This window comes from Oncorhynchus kisutch, unplaced genomic scaffold, assembly GCF_002021735.2.
Source record: "Oncorhynchus kisutch isolate 150728-3 unplaced genomic scaffold, Okis_V2 Okis07a-Okis12b_hom, whole genome shotgun sequence".
NCBI classification, from domain to species: domain Eukaryota; kingdom Metazoa; phylum Chordata; class Actinopteri; order Salmoniformes; family Salmonidae; genus Oncorhynchus; species Oncorhynchus kisutch.
In genome coordinates this window covers 8,828,974-8,839,102 of record NW_022261984.1, presented here as the reverse complement: position 1 = coordinate 8,839,102, position 10,129 = coordinate 8,828,974, and the positions used below count along the sequence as shown (strand labels likewise).

At 42.6% G+C, this 10,129-nt stretch overlaps 1 non-coding gene across 1 annotated transcript in view; it reads right to left on the bottom strand.

Moving 5' to 3' along the window:
* The window catches only part of LOC109884745 (uncharacterized), a 6,483-nt gene extending 5,000 nt beyond the window's left edge, over positions 1-1,483 (bottom strand). Inside the window, exon 1 of the transcript XR_004206891.1 lies at positions 1,172-1,483. This is a non-coding gene — a transcript (uncharacterized LOC109884745). The remainder of the gene's footprint in view (positions 1-1,171) is intronic.
* Positions 1,484-10,129: the final 8,646 nt, after the last annotated feature.

The following is a 10,129-nucleotide window of genomic DNA, read 5'->3' as shown; positions in this document are numbered from 1 at the left end:
AGAGAGAGAGAGAGAGAGAGAGAGAGATAGAAAGAGAGAGAGAGGGACAAGAGAGAGAGAGAGAGAGAGAGAGAGACAGAGAGACAGAGAGAGAGAGAGAGAGAGAGATAGAGAGAGAGAGGGACAGAGAGAGAGAGCGAGAGAGAGAGAGAAAGAGATATAGACAGAAAAAAAATCTATACATCTATACATCTATACATCTATACATCTATACATCTATACATCTATACATCTATACATCTATACATCTATACATATATACATCTATACATCTATACATCTATACATCTATACATCTATACATCTATACATCTATACGTCTATACATCTATACATCTATACATCTATACATCTATACATCTATACATCTATACATATATACATCTATACATCTATACATCTATACATCTATACATCTATACATCTATACATCTATACATCTATACATCTATATATATGTGTATATACTTATTTTCCACCATAATTTGCAAATACATTTATTAAAAATCCTACAATGTGATTTTCTGGATTTTTTTCCTTAATTTTGGCTGTCATAGTTGAAGTGTACCTATGATGAAAATTACAGACCTCTCTCATCTTTTTAAGTGGGAGAACTTGCACAATTGGTGGCTGACTAACTACTTTTTTGCCCCACAAAAAAATCTATATATCTGTGTAAATATATATATATATATATTTTTAGAGAGAGAGAGAGAGAGAGAGAGAGACAGAGAGAGAGAGAGAGAGAGGGAGACAGAGAGAGGACAGAAGAGAGAGAGAGAGAGAGGAGAGAGAGAGAGAGAGAGAAGAGAAAGTATATAAATATGGTGTGTGTGGTGTTCTATAGTGTGTGTGGTGTTCTATAGTGTGTGTGGTGTTCTATAGTGTGTGTGTGGTGTTCTATAGTGTGTGTGGTGTTCTATAGTGTGTGTGGTGTTCTATAGTGTGTGTGTGGTGTTCTATAGTGTGTGTGGTGTTCTATAGTGTGTGTGGTGTTCTATAGTGTGTGTGGTGTTCTATAGGTATCTCTGTGTGTGAGTGTTTTTGTGTGTGTGTCTCAGGTGTGTGTGGTGTTCTATAGTGTTTGTGTCGTTCTATAGTGTGTGTCGTTCTATAGTGTGTGTGGTCTATAGGTATCTCTGTGTGTGAGTGTTTGTGTGTGTTCCCTCACCGTTCTCCACATGTTCCTCCTCTCCTACACTTCCCTCAGGTGTGGTCCTCTCGTACCCCTCCTCGGGGAGAGACAGCGCCCCCACTCGGGGTCCAGATGAACCCTTACTGCTGGGGGTCTCAGAGTCCTCTGCAGCGCTGTCATAGCAACCACCGTCCTGAGGCCCCGGGACCACGGAGAACGTCACCCTCCGCAGGGTCGCCTGGACGGAGGAAGAGAGGGGAAGAGAGAGGGAGGGGGAGGTAGAGAGGTCTGTTAGAATGGGAGTATACATCAGGGATTAGGGCATTAAAACATCAGACTGGACGGAGGAAGAGAGGGGGAAGAGAGAGGGGGGGAGGTAGAGAGGTCTGTTAGAATGGGAGTATACATCCAGGGATTAGGGCATTAAGACATCAGACTAGAGAAAATACAAGTCACTTCAACTGGTTACTGAGAAAAGAGGAGAGAGAGAGAAAGAGGAGAAAGAGAGAGGGATAGAGAGAGAAACAGAGAGAGGAAGAGAGAGGGATAGAGAGAGAAACAGAGAGAGGAAGAGAGAGGGATAGAGAGAGAAACAAAGAGAGAAAGAGAGAGGGATAGAGAGAGAAACAGAGAGAGAAGAGAGAGAGAGAGAGAGAGAGAGAGAGAGAAAGAGAGAGAAAGAGAGAGAGAGAGAGGGATAGAGAGAGAGAGAGAAATAGAGAAGGGGAAGAGAGAGAGAGAAATAGAGAGGAAGAGAGAGAGAAAAAGAGAGAGAAAGACAGAGGGATAGCAGAGAGAGAGAGAGAGAGGAAGAGAGAGAAAGAGGAGAGAGGGAGAGAGAGGAAGAGAGGAGAGAGAGCGAGAAGAGAGAGAAAAAGAGAGAGAGAGAGAAAAAGAGAGAAAGGAGGGGGATAGAGAGAGAAAAGAGAGAGGAAGAGAGAGAGAGAGAGATAGGGAGAGAGAGAGAGAGAAGAGAGAGAGAGGGAGAGAGAGAGGAGAGAAGAGAGGAGAGAGGAGAGAGAGAGATGAGAGAGAGAAAGAGAGAGAAAGAAAGGAGAGGGATAGAGAGAGAAGAAAATAGAGGAGGCAGAGAGAGGAGTAGAGAGAGAAAAGAGGAGAGGAAAGAGAGAGAAAGAGAGGAGGGGTAGAGGAGAGGAGAAATAGTGGGGAAGAGAGGAGAGAGAGAGAGAAAGAGAGAGGGATAGAGAGAGAAACAGAGAGAGGAAGAGAAAGAGAGAGAAGAGAGAGGGATAGAGAGAGAGAGAGAGAACGAAGAGAGGGAGAGAGAGAGAGGAGAGAGAGAGAGAGAGAGGGAGAGAGAGAGAGAGACAGAGAGAGAGAGAGAGAGAGAGAGAGAGACGAGAGAGAGGGGAATAGAGAGAGAGAGAAACAGAGAGAGAGAGAGAGAGAGAGAGAGTGAGAGAGAGAGAGAGAGAAGAGAGAGAGAGAGAGAAAGAGAGAGAGAGAAAGAGATAGGGATAGAGAGAGAAGGATAGAGGGATAGAGAGACAGAGAGAGGGATAGAGAGAGAAACAGAGAGAGGAGAGAGAGGATAGAGAGAGAAACAGAGAGAGGAAGAGAGAGGGATAGAGAGAGAGAAACAGAGGGAATGTAGGATAAATACCACACTTTGAACTGACAACAAGACACACACACACACGCACCACACACACCACACCACACAACACAACACACACACACACACACACACCACACACCACACACACACACACACACACCATCACACACACCCACACACACACACACACCACACACACACCCACACACACACACAACACACACACACACAACACACCACACACACCACACACACACACACACAAACACACGACACACACCACACACACACCACACACCACACCACACACACACACACACACACACACACACACACAACACACACACACACACACACACACACACACACACACACACACCCACACACACTCTCTCCAAAGGAGTTAAAGGGGAATATAGTTCTTCCTCGAGAAGATTGCCTGTAATTCCACAGAGTGAGAATAGAACCATAGAAACCCTGAAGGTGTCATTCTGGAACAGGAAACCTATTTCTACATGACCCTCTATCTCTGCTCACACTCTGCTCCGTGGAAAATTACTACCGGACAAATTAGCTGCCCATTAAATTCCCTCTTCAATTTTTACAACCCGAGAGATAGCAGGGAGAGGAAACGGAGAGAGGAGAGAGATAGCAGGGAGAGGAAACGAGAGAGAGAGAGATAGCAGGGAGAGGAAACGAGAGAGAGAGAGATAGCAGGAGAGGAAACGAGAGAGAGAGAGAATAAAGAAAGAGAGAGAAAGCGAGAGAAACTAAAGTAATGCTAACAGATTACAGATCGGCGTGAAAACTCAGAAAGATGATGGACAAGACGGACGAATTACATCCGTTCCCAGATGATCACTGCAGGAAACATTCAGTCCAATCAACATGAGAGAGGGAAGGAGATGAGACCTCCCCCCCTGTCTTCCTCCCTCCCCCTGTCTTCCTCCCTCCCCCCTGTCTTCCTCCCTCCCTCCCAGTCTTCCTCCCTCCCTCCCTGTCTTCCTCCCTCCCCCCCCTGTCTTCCTCCCTCCCCCCTGTCTTCCTCCCTCCCTCCCTGTCTTCCTCCCTGCCTCCCTGTCTTCCTCCATCCCTCCCTGTCTTCCTCCCTCCCTCCCTGTCTTCCTCTGTCCCTCCATCCATCCCTCTCAGTCTCTCTCTGTCCCTCTCTGTATCTCTCTGTCCCCATCTGTCCCTCTCTGTCCCCATCTGTCCCTCTCTGTCTCTCTCTGTCCCCAGCTGTCCCTCTCTGTCCCTTTCTGTGTCTCTCTGTCCCCATCTGTCCCTCTCTGTCTCTCTCTGTCCCCAGCTGTCCCTGTCTGTCCCTCTCTGTCCCCAGCTGTCCCTCTCTGTCTCTCTCTGTCTCTCTCTGTCCCCATCTGTCCCTCTCTGTCTCTCTCTGTCCCCATCTGTCCCTCTCTGTCTCTCTCTGTCCCTCTCTGTCCCTCTCTGTCCCTCTCTGTCCCTCTCTGTCTCTCTCTGTCCCTCTCTGTCTGTCTCTCTGTCTCTCTCTGTCCCTCTCTGTCCCTCTCTGTCTCTCTCTGTCCCCAGCTGTCCCTCTCTGTCCCTCTCTGTCTCTCTCTGTCTCTCTCTGTCCCCATTTGTCCCTCTCTGTCCCTCTCTGTCTCTCTCTGTCCCCATCTGTCCCTCTCTGTCTCGCTCTGTCTCTCTCTGTCCCCATCTGTCCCTCTCTGTCCCTCTCTGTCTCTCTCTGCCTCTCTCCGTCAGTCTGGTTTATGATGTAGAGATGTATGTTGTGTCCTTGACTTTGCATGACTCTCCAGCTCTATCCCTCTGTCGCAATCATTCCATTCCCCCATCGCCCTCTACTCTCTCTTTTATCTCTCCCTCTCTCTTCTCTACTAACATATCAGTCCACGTTACTAACATATCAGTCCATGTTCTAACATATCAGTCCATGTTACTACTAACATATCAGTCCATGTTAATACTAACATATCAGTCCATGTTACCTACTAACATATCAGTCCATGTTACTAACATATCAGTCCATGTTACTACTAACATATCAGTCCATGTTACTACTAACATATCAGCCCATGTGTTACTAACATATCAGTCATGGTGTTACTAACATATCAGCCCATGTTACTACTAACATATCAGTCCATGTTACTAACATATCGGTCCATGTTACTAACATATCAGTCCATGTTACTACTAACATATCAGCCCATGTTACTACTAACATATCAGTCCATGTGTTACTAACATATCAGTCCATGTTTACTAACATATCAGTCCATGTTACTACTAACATATCAGTCCATGTTAACTACTAACATATCAGCTACCTAACATATCAGTCCATGTGTTACTAACATATCAGTCCATGTTACTACTAAACATATCAGTCCATGTTATAACTAACATATCAGTCCATGTTACTACTAACATATCAGTCCATGTTACTACTAACATATCAGTCCATGTTACTACTAACATATTAGTCCATGTTACTACTAAAATATCAGTCCATGTGTTACTACTAACATATCAGTCCATGTTACTACTAACATATCAGTCCATGTTACTAACATATCAGTCCATGTTACTAACATATCAGTCCATGTTACTAACATACCAGTCAATGTTACTACTAACATATCAGTCCATGTACTAACATATCAGTCCATGATACTACTAACATATCAGTCCATGTGTTACTACTAACATATCAGTCCATGTTACTACTAACATATCAGTCCATGTGTTACTAACATATCAGTCCATGTTACTAACATATCAGTCCATGTTACTACTAACATATCGGTCCATGTAACCTACTAGCATATCAGTCCATGTTACTACTAACATATCAGTCCATGTTACTACTAACATAATCAGTCCATGTTACTACTAACAATATCCAGTCCATGTTACCTACTAACATATCAGTCCATGTTACTACTAACATATCAGTCCATGTTACTATTAACATATCAGTCCATGTTACTACTAACATATCAGTCCATGTTACTACTAACATGTCAGTCCATGTTACATACTAACATATCAGTCCATGTTACTACTAACATATCAGTCCATGTTACCTACTAACATATCAGTCCATGTTACTACTAACATATCAGTCCATGTTACTACTAACATATCAGTCCATGTTACTTACTAACATATCAGTCCATGTTACTACTAACATATCAGTCCATGTTACTACTAACATATCAGTCCATGTTACTACTAACATATTAGTCCATGTTACTACTTAAAATATCAGGTCCATGTGTTACTACTAACATATCAGTCCATGTTACTACTAAATCAGGTTATAACATATCAGTCCATGTTACTAACATATCAGTCCATGTTACTAACGTATCAGTCCATGTTACTAACATACCAGTCAATGTTACTACTAACATATCAGTCCACGTTACTAACATATCAGTCCATGATACTACTAACATATCAGTCCATGTGTTACTACTAACATATCAGTCCATGTTACTACTAACATATCAGTCCATGTGTTACTAACATATCAGTCCATGTTACTACTAACATATCGGTCCATGTTACTACTAACATATCAGTCCATGTTACTACTAACATATCAGTCCATGTTACCTACTAAAATATCAGTCCATGTTACTACTAACATTTCAGTCCATGTTACTACTAACATATCAGTCCATGTTACCTACTAACATATCAGTCCATGTTACTAATAACATATCAGTCCATGTTACTACTAACATATCAGTCCATGTTACTACTAACATTTCAGTCCATGTTACTACTAACATATCAGTCCATGTTACCTACTAACATATCAGTCCATGTTACTAATAACATATCAGTCCCATGTTACTACTAACATATCAGTCCAGTGTTACTACTAACATGTCAGGTCCATGTTACCTACTAACATATCAGTCCATGTTACCTACTAACATATCAGCCCATGTTACTACTAACATATCAGTCCATGTTACTACTAACATATCAGTCCATGTTACTACTAACATATCAGTCCATGTTACTACTAACATATCAGTCCATGTTACCTACTAACATATCAGTCCATGTTACTACTAACATATCAGTCCATGTTACCTACTAACATATCAAGTCCATGTTACTACTAAACATATCAGTCCATGTTACAACTAACATTTCAGTCCGTGTACTACTAACATATCAGTCCATGTTTCTACTAACATATCAGTCCATGTTACTACTAACATATCAGTCCATGTTACTACTAACATATCAGTCCATGTTACTACTAACATATCAGTCCCATGTTACTACTAAACATATCAGTCCAGTTTACTACTATCATATCAGTCCATGTTACTACTAACATATCAGTCCATGTTACTACTAACATATCAGTCCATGTTACTACTAACATATCGGTCCATGTTACTAACATATCAGTCCATGTTACTACTAACATATCAGTCCATGTTACTACTAACATATATAGTATCTACGCTGAGTGAACAGACCTATAGTCCTGACTAGTATGTACGCTGAGTGAACAGACCTATAGTCCTGACTAGTATCTACGCTGAGGGGACAGACCTATAGTGACTAGTATCTACGCTGAGTAGACAGACCTATAGTCCTGACTAGTATGTACGCTGAGTGAACAGACCTATAGTCCTGACTAGTATCTACGCTGATTGGACAGACCTATATGACTAGTATCTACGCTGAAGTGACAGACCTTTAGTGACTAGTATCTACGCTGAGGGAACAGACCTATAGTCCTGACTAGTATCTACGCTGAGGTGGAACAGACCTATAGTGACTAGTATCTACGCGGAGGGAACAGACCTATAGTCCTGACTAGTATCTACGCTGAGTGAACAGACCTATAGTCCTGACTAGTATCTACGCTGAGTGAACAGACCTATAGTCCTGACTAGTATCCTCGCTGAGTGGACAGACCTATAGTCCTGACTAGTATCTACGCTGAGGGGACAGACCTATAGTCCTGACTAGTATCTACGCTGAGTGGACAGACCTATAGTCCTGACTAGTATCCTCGCTGAGTGAACAGACCTATAGTCCTGACTAGTATCTACGCTGAGTGGACAGACCTATAGTGACTAGTATCTACGCTGAGTGGACAGACCTTTAGTGACTAGTATCTACGCTGAGGGAACAGACCTATAGTCCTGACTAGTATCTACGCTGAGTGAACAGACCTATAGTGACTAGTATCTACGCTGAGGGAACAGACCTATAGTCCTGACTAGTATCTACGCTGAGTGAACAGACCTATAGTCCTGACTAGTATCTACGCTGAGTGAACAGACCTATAGTCCTGACTAGTATCCTCGCTGAGTGGACAGCACCTATAGTCCTGACTAGTATCTACGCTGAGTGGACAGACCTATAGTCCTGACTAGTATCCTCGCTGAGTGAACAGACCTATAGTCCTGACTAGTGTCTACGCTGAGGGGACAGACCTATAGTCCTGACTAGTATCTACGCTGAGGGGGACAGACCTATATCCTGACTAGTATCTACGCTGAGGGGACAGACCTATAGTCTTGACTGTAATTATTATTACGTGATTAAACTACTTAATCACATAATTGTAATTAACTTGGAAGTCGGGGGCACCAAGGAAAATATTCAGATTACAAAGTTATAATTTTCCTAATATAACTTTTCAGATATTTTAATATTAGTATCAATTAGTCTTCTGATTAATGACATATATTTATTTTACCTTTTATTCCAAAAATGTGTCAATTGTTGGTTATCTGCACGAACCCAGTCTTCACTATGAGTCATCCATACATCAATTGTGTTAAATCATTTATTTACTAACTAAGTCATTCACAGAAATGCATAAACAAACAGTAGACAGTTAGAAGGAAATGATAGTGGAGTTTCCCTAGTGGTATAAACCGGTATCGCGGCTTGGTGGACACAAAGGGAAGTGGGGGTCGACTGAGATAAGACACTACAAAGTTGATAATTATAACAATTGGAATGCTAATCCTTTGCTCATGAACGTCCACTCATTCGGGAACAATTGCATTAAATATATATATTTTCGCTCAGTGTGTCGTCGGGATCTCTGTTGAAAAGTTTGTTTCTGTTGGAGAGTCTGTCCATCCTCTCTCTGTCTCTGTCGTGGTTAGAATGGATAGTTCAGAGTGACATTCATTCATATCGTTATAGAATAGATGTTTCGGCGGTTTGTCGGTCTTCCCGTTCAATGATACCGAATTCCTAGCTGCAGACTAGTAATTAATATCAAAGACTTGTTCTTATTCTGTCGGGTATCGATAGTCTAAGAGTTTAACCACGTGGGATGGTTAAAAAGATTCAGCAATCGTCTCAAACCTTGCCTCATTATCGAGGTAAGCTGGTCTGCAACCTTTGTCCTCTCGTAATTGAGAGAAACATGGTCTGTTGAGAAATTGTCAATGTGGGGGTTTTATTCGGGAGTTGCAGAAAAGGGCCCTGTCCCAGGATGCCCGACCCTAACTGGGCTCATGGACGGTCCTCTGATTTAGTTCAACTCAAAAGGGAATTGGAGTTTCCTTCATTAAACAGTCCAAAATCACATTACACAATTTTACAAACAGTATCATCCTCACTCATTCATCTTATACAACAATTAGATGTAAACCTCATATCTGAGGCTATTATATAAACAGCGTTATGGTAATGTTTGTATTGTCTCCCAGGAGTTTCACAAAATTGTACCAAACGGACCAGTTCGTAGCTGGATTCTTCACTGATCTTTTATACCTTCTCCAGAACATAAATGTTGTTCGGGACCTCAAGTTCTGTGAGGTGGAAGAAATTCCTTTGTTTCTCTTCTATGAAAACTTTACTCTCTCTTTCTATACTGTAGCCATGAGGAGATAATCTCTTCCAGGAATTTACAACCTCTCTCTGACCACAGCAGCCTGGGTGTAGGAGACAGGGGGGTAGGGGGCTGGTGCGGAGGGAGGGGTGCTCGCTGTACCCAAAGAGGGCAACGTCATGACACTAGTATGTATGCTGAGTGAATGTTGTAGTGTTATGACCTCTGCAGTAAAGCAGTCTGTACTACGCTCCACTCTTCTCTTGGTTTTTCCTCTCTTACAGACCCCCTCTTCTCTTTCTCTATCGCTCCAGTTCCTACCTTCCCCCTCTCTCCTTCTCTCTCTCTTTTTCTCTCATCCTCCTGTCCCCCACTCTCTTGCTCTCTCATCCTCCTGTCCCCCTCTCTCCTTCCCTCTCTCTTTTTCTCTCATCCTCCTGCCCCCACTCGTTTTCTCTTGTTCTCTCTATCACCTCTTTCACTACTCTCAAGTTCTTAATAACGCTCTCTATCACCTCTTTCACTACTCTCAAGTTCTTAATAACGCTCTCTCTCTCTCTCTCTTCTCTCTCTCTCTCTCTCTCTCTCTCTC